The sequence below is a fragment of the Pezoporus flaviventris genome, unplaced genomic scaffold (assembly GCF_033815535.1).
Source record: "Pezoporus flaviventris isolate CSIRO_AGI_PZ_B2104156 unplaced genomic scaffold, CSIRO_AGI_Pfla_v1 ptg000004l, whole genome shotgun sequence".
NCBI lineage: Eukaryota > Metazoa > Chordata > Aves > Psittaciformes > Psittacidae > Pezoporus > Pezoporus flaviventris.
In genome coordinates, this window is record NW_026892552.1 from 1,143,851 (window position 1) to 1,155,259 (window position 11,409).

At 51.3% G+C, this 11,409-nt stretch overlaps 1 long non-coding RNA gene across 1 annotated transcript; it reads left to right on the forward strand.

Moving 5' to 3' along the window:
* The first annotated feature begins 5,452 nt into the window (after nt 1-5,452).
* LOC133265131 (uncharacterized) lies at nt 5,453-6,898 on the forward strand. Its single transcript, XR_009741874.1, has 3 exons — nt 5,453-5,736; nt 5,840-6,400; nt 6,813-6,898. It is a non-coding gene; the product is annotated as an uncharacterized LOC133265131 (long non-coding RNA).
* Nucleotides 6,899-11,409: the final 4,511 nt, after the last annotated feature.

Genomic DNA, 11,409 nt, shown 5'->3' on the forward strand with positions numbered 1-11,409 from the left:
CACCAGCTCCGTTGCCCTTCTCTGGACTTGCTCCAGCACCTCAATGTCTTTCTTGTAGTGAGGTGCCCAGAACTGAACACAGGATTTGAGGTGCAGCCTCACCAGTGCCCAGTACAGGGGAACAATCACTGGCCCTGCTGGCCACACTGGTGCTGATACAGGCCAGGATGCTGTTGGCCTTCTTGGCTACCTGGGCACAAGCTGGCTCATGGCTTTTCCGTGAGCAGCTTTCCAGCCACTCTTCCCCAAGCCTGGAGCATTGCATAGTGTTGTTGTGGCCCAAGCGCAGGACCCGGCACTTCGCTTTGTTGAACCTCACACCACTGGCCACAGCCCATCGATACAGCATGTCCAGATCCCTCTGCAGAGCTTCTCTACCCTTCGTCAGATCAACACTCCCACCCAACTTGTTGTTGTTCAAAGTCATGAACCTTTGAAACTACAAGAAAACTAGGGAAACTTCCAGAAGTGCTCTCAGCCCTGCTCGGAGGAGGAGGAGGGAGACAGCACAAGTAGAATCAGCTACACTTTAGACCATCCTGGTAAAGTCTCTTGCCCATCTCTTTGTCACACTCACAAACATGTGACATTTTACTTTTTCAATACACTACTGTTACAAAAATATGAACATGTCTTTTTAGACACAATCAAATCAGCAGATGGGATCCTCCTGAATAGCACCTTAAATGTTACGTGGCTATCAAATGCCATTCACTTAACTTGCATTTATCTCAAAGGCAGCCTTGGCCTCCACTAAGTCAATATACCGCAATTAGGACAGTGCATAAAATTCACCGATACTTTTCAAAACAACTTCAGAATACAAATAATGTCACAGCATATTTAAATATGATAAATTCTTCAACACTGTATAGCTTTGCTATCTAATATATGACGCACAAAATTGAAGCAGTCAAAATGAAAATCTTCCAGGTGACTGCCTGCTCTTTGGGCAATTTCAAAGCAAATATTCAAGTCAGTATCCTTGACTCTTTCCACAATGGATCCACAAAAGAACTCTTATTTTTTATCAGTGTCCCGTAAAGACATGACCTTATCCATAACCCTTAAAAAATGACGTATAATGTCAATTAAGAATTAGAGCCATTTATGTTTCTCAAGAACCACTTACCAGTATTTTTATCTCTTTTCATGCGCATAAAACGAGACAGGTTTTTTTTGAAGCTGTGACAGGAGTCTGTATCAGCATGGGAACAGAAACAGTGACACCGTTGAATTCACTGAAACTCAGGCAGACCCCCACTAACTTCAAAACCTAAACTAGGTTTTTACCACCAGCCTTTGATCCCCAGTTTGTGTTTCATAAATTATCCTCACACCCTCATAGACAGAGGACTAAAATAGAGTGCTATTTTACTTTCAAATATGTGTCAGGGGCTGCTGTGAGGGTTTGGAAGTGAATGGTGACTGGGAAGCACAGCGTGGTCGCTTGAATTACTGTGGTACATAACAAACAGAGGATGTGTTTACAGAGGAATGTGCCAGCCTTATGGATCTGCTGCCATAACACTGATATCACATGAACTAAGTACAGGCAGAGTCCAATGCATTCAAGGCTCCTATTGCTCAGCGCAGCTAGTAGATTTGCTGGTCATTAGTAGAGGTGGTTACTTCTGACCATCAGCTACCTAAAGAGATGAGTAAATACAAGCTGCATCTCCCGGTGTAATAAACTTTACTGGTGCTATCTCCCCTCAGTGTTAACTCACACCACCAGTAGAAGTACTGGTCTTCTTGTGATGCAGAAATAATTTAGTATCTGTTCTGTTATCTACCTCTTCTGATAGTTGTATACATCTACAGAGAGGCAAAACAGACATGACTGAGCCTGTTGATCAAAATATGCTCGTCTTCATTCTGAATATGTTCCTGCTAGCAGAGGAACCAGCTATTGCCTCTGCTGTCTGGGGCTCTTACATCCTTGAAGAGAATAATGACAGCAGATTACGTGAGTGTTACAACTGGGCAGAGTGGGTGCATTAGTCCTGGACTGCTGGGTAAGGTCTTACTTAGAATCATAGAATCATAGAATAATTAGGGTTGGAAAGGACCTTAAGATCATCTAGTTCCAACCCCCCTGCTGTGAGCAGGGACACCTTACGCTACATCATATCACCCAAGGCCTCGTCCAACCTGGTCTTGAACACTGCCAGGGATGGAGCATTCACAACCTCCCTGGGCAACCCATTCCAGTGCCTCACCACCCTAACAGTAAAGAATTTCCTCCTTATATCCAATCTAAACTTCCCCTGTTTAAGTTTTAACCCGTTACCCCTTGTCCTATCACTACAGTCACTAATGAACAGTCCATCCCCAGCATCCTTGTAGGCCCCTTTCAGATACTGGAAGGCTGCTATGAGGTCTCCACACAGCCTTTTCTTCTCCAAGCTGAACAGCCCCAACTTTCTCCGCCGGTCTTCATATGGGAGGTCCTCTAGTCCCCTGATCATCTTTGTGGCCCTCCTCTGGACTTGTTCCAACAGTTCCATGTCCTTTTTATGTTGAGGACACCAGAACTGCACACAATACTCCAAGTGAGGTCTCACGAGAGCAGAGTAGAGGGGCAGGATCACCTCCCTCGACCTGCTGGTCATGCTCCTTTTGATGCAGCCTAGGATGCAGTTGGCCTTCTGGGCTGCAAGCGTACACTGAAGCCGGCTCATGTTCGCTTCCTCATTGACCAACACCCCCAAGTCCTTCTCCTCAGGGCTGCTCTGAATCTCTTCTCTGCCCAACCTGTAGCTGTGCCTGGGGTTGCTCCGACCCAGGTGTAGGACCTTGCACTTGGCATGGTTAAACTTTGTAAGGTTGGCATCAGCCCACCTCACAAGTGTGTCAAGATCCCTCTGGATGGCATTCCTTCCCTCCAGCGTATCAACCGAACCACACAGCTTGGTGTCATCGGCAAACTTGCTGAGGGCGCACTCAATCCCACTGTCCATGTCACTGACAAAGATGTTGAACAAGACCTGTCCCAGCACCGATCCCTGAGGGACACCACTCATTACTGGTCTCCAACTGGACATTGAGCCATTGACCACAACTCTTTGCATGTGGCCATCCAGCCAGTCCTTTGCTCACCGAGTGGTCCACCTATCAAACTGATGTCTCTCCAATTTAGAGACATCGATGTCGTGTGGTACAGTGTCAAATGCTTTGTACAAATCCAGGTAGTGCAAACCAAGTAGTCCATTTGTGCAAACCAAGACAGCAGCTTCACCCAGTGGCTCTTACCAGAGTGGAGAGCTGAAGCATACAATCCCTCACTGGGCAAATGATGCTGCCCAGTATCCCCAGGATGGTGATGTTTAGGTCAGGGGTGCTGTGAAGGAAAATGTCCTGGTAAGGTAGGGATAGCTGCAGAGCAGGCAGCGGGGTAGAGGGAAGGGGACAAAGTGGCCCCAGGGAGGCTTCTCCATCACCCAGGCTGCAGGCTGCTCTAAGCTCCATTCCTGTGGGAAACCCCTGTCACCAGGCTGCAATGAAAGAGAGGGACACCCTGGCTGTGAAGCTGCTCCCCTGGGACTGTCCCCACCTCTGGGCTCCAGCCTGTCTCAGGGGAGCAAGGGAGCCCTTGTAGGTGTGTGGGGTGCCCTGGACCTGTTCTTCCCTGGTGCCTCCAGGACTGTCCTCCTTTGCAGGCTCTGCCAGGCTCCTCCCCATCCTGCATTAGGCAATCTCATGAAGCACCAAGCTTGTGGAACATGTTGGAAGCACCAACCTTGCTGAACAGGTTCCTTGCGCCACTGGTCCTAGGCAAATACAGCTTATCAGACACACACACACAGAGGAGGGATGACAGTGAGAACAAACATCCCTCCTGTTGCCGTGGGATCACTGCAGTCCCTGCAGTTAGCTCCAAGTGGCTGCCTGAGGACAAGCGCCCTGTTCATTGTGTCCCTCTGGACAGCCACAGCCTGCTCAGGGACAGTGCTGGCTTGGGCCAAGGATGAGGGCACTGAAGGGACACTCCCTGGGGACAGGGGCCCTGGGAGACAGTGTCCAAGTCACAGCCAGGGATGGGGTTGTAGCCAGAGCTTTTTTTGGGACAGAATCACTGAGACCCATCATCTAGGGGCAACTGCAGAGTGGGACTTAGGTTACCTGGGTGGGCAGGATGGCCTCAAGCAGGCGGCACTGGGAGATGGCAGTGTTGGGAGGTGAGGGGCTGTGGGAGATGGGGGGGATGTCACTGTGTGTTGGAGCAGTAGGTGGTCACCATAGGATGTCCAGCTGTCAGGCCTCCTCGATCTGTCCCCCTTCACCACCTCCAGATGTCTGGGTCTTTCCATGTCCAGCTGCCCTGCGCAGGAAGCTGGACTGATGCCAGGGAAGGTGGCTGGAGCCATGCTGAAGACAGAGGTGACTCTGTGTCGAGGCTGGGCTTGTTGCCAGGGCTGGTGTCTCTGCCAAGTCTGGCTTTGCCATGGGGCCTCTTGGGGAGGGCAAGGAGGAGTCCTGGGAGGGATAAATCTGCCCCTCACCTTCTCTAGCTTCACCCAGGACTCACCACACCACAGAGAAACATGAAGGTCGCAGTGGTCAGCATGGCCCTGCTCTTCACTACCCTGCTGTGCACTCCAGCAGATGCTAAGGTGAGTCCATAACGCCTCGTGGCAGGGCCCAAGGCTGGGAACAGATCGTGGCTGCAAAACATCAGCTATCCTGCAGAATGAAATCGTAGTGGTGAGCACAAAACCCCTTGAGCTGGCTTCTCCCTTTCCCAAGCAAGGGGCTTCTCCAGCCCCAGGCAATGCAGTTCTTCCTTGCACAGTTCTGTCTATTCCCACACTTCCCTTCCGGATAGCTCCTGATGCCCAGACCCCAGCTTCTTCACTGGATGGTTGGACCTATCTCCTCCCTAGGAGAGTCCCCACTGGTTTCTCTTCTTCGTGCCTCTTCATCCCATCTTTGCAGCCCCTTCAGACATCTCCTCTCCAGGATCTCCTCTGTGTCCTATCCAGGGTCCTCAAATGCCCTCCCTTTGACCACTTCCAACAACTTTCTTCCTATCTCCCCTCCTCAGTCCTTTGACTTTCATCCTGTCTACTGTGGTAGTGTTCCCAGATCCCCTTCCTTGAACCCCAACTCCCAAACACTCTCCCAATCCCCTCAGTTTGGTCCTCTGCAGTCCTCTTCCTTTTCCCCCTACCAACCACTGTGCCTGAAGTCCCCGTGTCCCCTCCATTTGAATTCCTATTCCGCTAGCTTACACCCCACACTGTCCTTTCCCTTCAGTGCTGCCAGCCCACTCCCTTGGTGCTCTGTCTTTGGGTCCAGCCTCAAATTCCCCAGGCTATCCTTATCTCCATCCTCACCCTGGAGGAGGTGAGGATGCATGAACAAGGTATCCCAGGTGAAATCTGGAGGAATGGGGCTGTGGGAGCAGACGTGATATTCCTGCTCAGACTGGGAGAAAGCCATGGGCCTGGAGATTCTGAAGACATCTGTGCCCCGCACACAGCTCCACCAAAGTTCAGTCCAGACAACCTCTTTGCTCTCCTTCCCAAGGCAGTTTTAGAAAGAAGTGGAGAGTCTTGTCTGGAGACATGTACTGGGGTAGTCCCCAGTCTGGAGAACTACCAGTTCTGGGGAGCTGGAGGTCAGTTTGTTTCTCCCATCCCTTGCTGGTACTGGGGATATCCCAGTGACCAGTGAGGTCTCATGGTCTCTCTACAGGTGGGACTCAAAATCAAGCAAGGGAAGAGGCCTGAGGTAGGTATCATGTGTTCTACTGTCCCCAGACGCTCCTCTCTTGCGGCCACAACCACATTCCAACAAGTCCAATCCATACAACCTCTTTGCTCTTCTCCCCTAGGCACCCTTGGAAGGACATGGAGATTTTAGCCAGGAGGCAAGTGTTGGGGTAGGCTTGGAGAGCATCCAGTGTGGGGAACTGGAGGGCAGTTTGTTCCTCCCATCCCTTCCTGGTATTGGGGACATCCCAGTGATCAGTGAGGTCTCATGATCTCTCTACAGGAGGGACCCCAAATCAAGTGGGGGAAGAGGCCTGAGGTAACATGAGTTCTACTGTCTCCAGACACTCTCCTCTCATGGCCACAACCGCATTCCAACAAGTCCAATCCATACAACCTCTTTGCTCTCCTTCTCTAGGCACGCTTGGAAGGAAGTGGAGGTTTTAGCCAGGAGGCAAGTACTGGGGTCGCTTTGGAGAGCATCCAGTGTGGGGAACTGAAGGGCAGTTTGTTCCTCCCATCCCTTGCTGGTACTGGGGACATCCCAGTGATCAGTGAGGTCTCATGATCTCTCTACAGGAGGGACCCCAAATCAAGCGGGAGAAGAGGCCTGAGGTAGGTATCATGAGTTCTACTGTCCCCAGACACTCCCCTCTCATGATCACAACCACAGCCCCACAAAGGTCCAGTCTGGGACATCCAGCTTGGGGAATGGGAGGGCAGTTTGATCCCCCTGTCCCTTGCTGGTATCAGCGGCGATTCATGGTCTCTCTACAGGGGGGAGTCAAAATCAAGCAAGGGAAGAGGCCTGAGGTAGGTATCATCAGTTCTACTGTCCCCAGACGCTTCCCTCTCATGGCCACAACCACAGCCCTACCAACATCCAGTCTGGAACATCCAGTCTGAGGACCTGGAGGGCAGTTTGTTCCTTCCATTCCTTGCTTGTATTTGGGCCATCCTAGTGAGCAGTGAGGTCTCTTGGTCTCTCTACAGGTGGGAGTCAAAATCAAGCAGGGGAAGAGGCCTGAGGTAGGTATCATGTTTTACTGTCCCCAGACAGTCCCCTCTCATGGCCACAACCACAGCCCCACCAAGTCCAATCCATACAACCTCTTTGCTCTCCTTCCCTAGGCACCCTTGGAAGGAAGTGGAGGTTTTAGCCAGGAGGCAAGTACTGGGATGGGCTTTGGAGGGCATTCAGTGTGGGGAACTGGAGGGCAGTTTGTTCCTCCCATCCCTTGCTGGTACTGGGGACATCCCAGTGATCAGTGAGGTCTCATGATCTCTCTACAGGAGGGACCCCAAATCAAGTGGGGGAAGAGGCCTGAGGTAGGTATCATGAGCTCTACTGTCCCTACATGCTCCTCTCTCATGGCCACAACACTTCAGGACATCCTAGTGTGCCCACTATACCTCAATGCAACCCACTGCAAACCCAGGGAGCAGCCCCCTGCCCACAGTGTTTTCCCAGGGAAGCTCCTTTTCCCAGGGGAAACCTTGCATTCCCATCCATCCTATTACAATCCAGAGTGCCCCAGGATGCCCCAGTACAAAGTTACCTATGCAGGTGGGCCCCTTTCCTAGGACCTCCGCTGCTTTTTGTGTACCACCATGCACACATAGGTACCCCATTTCTCCCTGAAAACACCTTCCCTGTGGACCCCCTTGCCCACTGCTTTCCCCTGCCTCCCAGTGCACCCAAGTGTGTCTCTACCTTTCCTTTCTCTCCAGCTTCCTTCCCAGGTGCGGAAGCTTGTCTAACTGAAACATCAGGCTGCAGCTCTTCATGTCTAGGTGAGCAGCATCATTGCATTTCCAGCCCTACAAGGGATTCTGGGACCCAGGGAATCCCTGAACCTTCTGGGATGGGCAGGCTTGAGTATAGGACAGTGAAATGGAGGGACTGTCCATGATCCATGACCCAGGGCAAGCTGGACAGAGCTGTCTCTATGCCTTTCCTTGCAGTCAGTGGGGATCTACAGATCCAGAGGGTCACTGTGCAGGCCAGGCAGGGACTGTGGTGCCATATAGACCCCCAGGACCACTGTGAGGGTTGGGAAGGGCTTTGAGAGGTCTCAAGGCATCCTGGGGTAAGGGGCTCTTGTGTGCCACATGGATCTCAGGAGACCCAAGGGCTTTCTTGGGTATACTGCAGCCTCTGAATCCCTTCTCTTTCCCCAGGTCTCTGTAAAGAGAGACAGAGTGAACAAGGACCCTCTCATGTCCCAGTGGACACTGACGGGGGTCTCATTTTGGGCTCTTTCAGGACTGGAACTGGTAGTGACACCCTTGTGTTCCCCTCCAGCAGCATGAGATGATCATCCATGGAGGGCCCCACCTGATCCCCTGGTAGCCCTGGGCCATTTCCCTCTCATGATCAATAAACACCTTCAGCAAAGCTGAGCTCTGTGTGTCTGTGTGTCTGTGTGTCTGTGTGTCTGTGCCTGTGCCTGTGCTCCCTTCCTCTGTCAGTGCCCAGATGCCTGGATCCTCTCTGGCTAAACCAACATGATGGACAGAGGGGCCGAGGGAGCATGGGCACCTAGGGTGTCTGTGTAAAGGAGATCCCCTTCCTACACACCATGTGCCTCAGACAAGAGCAGATGAGGGCAAACCTGAGTGCTCCTCTGTCATGGTTTAAACCCAGCAGACAACTCAGCACCAGGCAGCCACTTGCTCACTCCTGGGCAAGATGGGGAGAAGAAATGGAAGGATGGAAACCCGCAGGTGGAGATAAGAACAGTTTAGTAATTGAAATAAAGTAAAACAAAATTATAATAGAAATAATACAAATTGTAACAATATTAATAAGGGGGAACAACAAAAAAAAGGAGAAATTAGTATCCAGAAAACATAAGTGATGCACAGTACAATTGCTCACCACTCGCTGACTGATACCCAGCCCAACCCAAGCAGCGACTGGTCCCTTCCAAGTAACTCCCCCCCGTTTCTACCCCAAGCATGATGTGCTGTAATATGGAATACCCCTTCGGCTAGTTTGGGCCAGGTGTCCTGTCTCTGCTCCCTTTTGGCTTCCTACGCTCCTCCTCACTGGCAGAGCATGAGAGACTGAAAAGTCCTTGATCAGGGTAAGTGCTGCTGAGCAACAACTAAAACATGAGTGTGTTACCAGACTGAAGTTTAGTTCCCAGACTAAAGCCCAAACACAGCACTGTGCCAGCTACTAGGAAGAGAATTAACTCTGTTCCAGCCAAAATCAGGACAGTATCCACCCCTTATTCCATATCATTCGTGTCAGGCCAGGTCTCACACTTCCCACCATCACCTTTCCCCTCTTTTGATGGATATATATCTATTTATACACACACACAGGTAGCATTCCCTTAAATGCTTTCCCATCCCTAGAAAAGTTCACTGACTTCATTCAATCTGTGACTTGGGGTTCCATCTGTCATAACTGCCCCTCAGGGCAGGAAAGATGGATGGTGTGTGGTGTAGAATTATTGCATGCTAAGGACAGTTCTGATTCCATCACCGCTGCACTTGTCCAGTTATATCTGTTTGTTCTTCATTAATGTGGTGATATAAAGGAAATCAGGCTTCCACTACCTATCCCAGCTGAACCCAGGACAGATCCCGAAATGAGCAGTTTGTACACTAAAATGAAGGTTTGGAGCCTAAAAAGGAGTCTTTCAACCACAGAATCAGACTTTTGGACCCTAACAATGAGGCTTTGGGACCTACAACCCGGGGCTTTGACCCCTACAAGAGGGGTTTGGACACTGCAGGTGAGGGTTTGGACACTCTGGCTGCTTGGATCCTAAAAATTAAGCAGGGGAATCTGAAAAGGAAACTTTGAAAACTAAACCTGAGCCCATTCCATCCCATCCCATCCTGTCCTACCCTATCCTATTCCACTGCTGCAGTCAGGAGAGCTAATAAAACAGACTAGCCCACTTGAGCTGTTGCCTACTGTAGCCTTCCCACTCCATAGTTCTATCTGTTTTCCCAGCCTAGTCTGACACGAGAAACCTTCACCAAAGACATTTATCATCACCAGGAACTATCCTCTACAGGAACCTCTCTCCCTGTGTCTCTGGCTTCTTGGTCCTTTGTTTTCTTTCACGGGATGCAGCTGAACCAACACATTTGGTCTGTGTGAGTAGAAACTCAGGGGGAAATAATAGTTACCAGCAGGGCTGAGAAGCTCTGTGGGGTTCAAGGAGGCTCAGTGCATTTGAGCGCAGTGCAAAGCCTGCTACGCAGGGATCCTGGGCTCACACATGCCTGGCGCCAACCCCCTGCAGAGGCAGGACAAGATGGGATCCTGCCAAACCTCCTCATGCAAATGCCTGCCACTGGAGAATGTCCAGCTCGGTTCTTGCCCAGTGCCTCAGCTCACAGGATTGCCAGAGCCCTCAGCACTGCCAGTGCCCAAGGAAACACCCAGCCCTTCAGCCCCTGATGGTGTTCCCTCAACAGCAAAAACCCCCTCAGCTTGGTGTTGAACCCAGAAAGGGGCTCAATTCCCTCTAACATCCTCACCTTTATCAAAGAGCATGACTGTGCAAGCATGTGTTTTTTCTGAGCAAACTTTACAGTGCTCAGTTTGGATCACACACAGTGGGGCCTGCCAGGACAGGGGACCAAGGCTCACATGGGCTTGCAGCATGGCCAGCAGAAAAACAAGATACAGTCCCCTTTAGGCATCTTGTGATGAACTTTTATTAACACCTTGATGCTGGCTGGAGCCAGGTCTCACGGAGGGACTCCTCTAGTGCCTGCCTCAATAGGCGGTCCCCACTGTCCTGCAGTCCTGAGGGATCTGGAATAACACAAGCAGCACTGCTGGGACCTGGTCCCAGCCAGGTGCTCCCATGGCCACCCCACTCCAGGGAACCATTTTCCACAGATCTTCCCACAAAAAGCTAGACCTCCCAAGCAGCAATATCTCAACAAAAGCTCTCAGAGTAGCATTGGGAGGGCCTCTTTCCTCTGAACAAAGCCTGTGGTTGACAACTCAGTTTCCCACCACTTCCCACTCATCAGACTTTGCCCCTCACTGAACAAGACTGGATATGGCTCCGGGCATTAGAGCAAAGCTCTTCCCATACACAGAGCTCCAGGGAGGTGGCAATGCCTCCCTTCCTGAGCGGGTGACTGCCTCCTTCTTGGACCCCCCCGTGTTGGTCTTTTTTTTTCCCAAAGAGCCTCAGGCCTCCTCTGCTCTCCCTGTTCTTTCTCTAAGATCTCTGCTCCATCTGGCACCCCGCAGCTCCTCAGCACCTCATGGCACTCACACGGACACACTCCAGCAGCCGTGCTGGGCCCTGAGCAAAACCTCCACCTTGGTGACCTTGGAGGTCTCTAGGACTACCTGGTACTGGTGCAGGAGCCAGAAGACCAGCTCCAAGGAACACTCTAGGTACTGCTTCTCATGCAGGTGGACCTCCGTCATAGCAGCTACCACCCTGAGAACAGCCTACTTGTCCTGAAGAGGGAAGGGAGAGGCTCTGCTTGGAAAGTTGAAGGTCTGCTTAGCACTCAGCACCCGCTGAGACACCAGTCTGCTGTTCCTACTGGGAAGGTTTTCTCTTTCCTTTCTGCCCTGCAGGAGAAAGGCTCACTCCAGAGGAGAGAGAGAACTTTTCCCCATGCTGGTACCTTAGCCCTCCCTGCAGAGAGGACTCAGGACTCGGCTGCTTCTAGTCAGGGATCCTCCCTCCCCTCA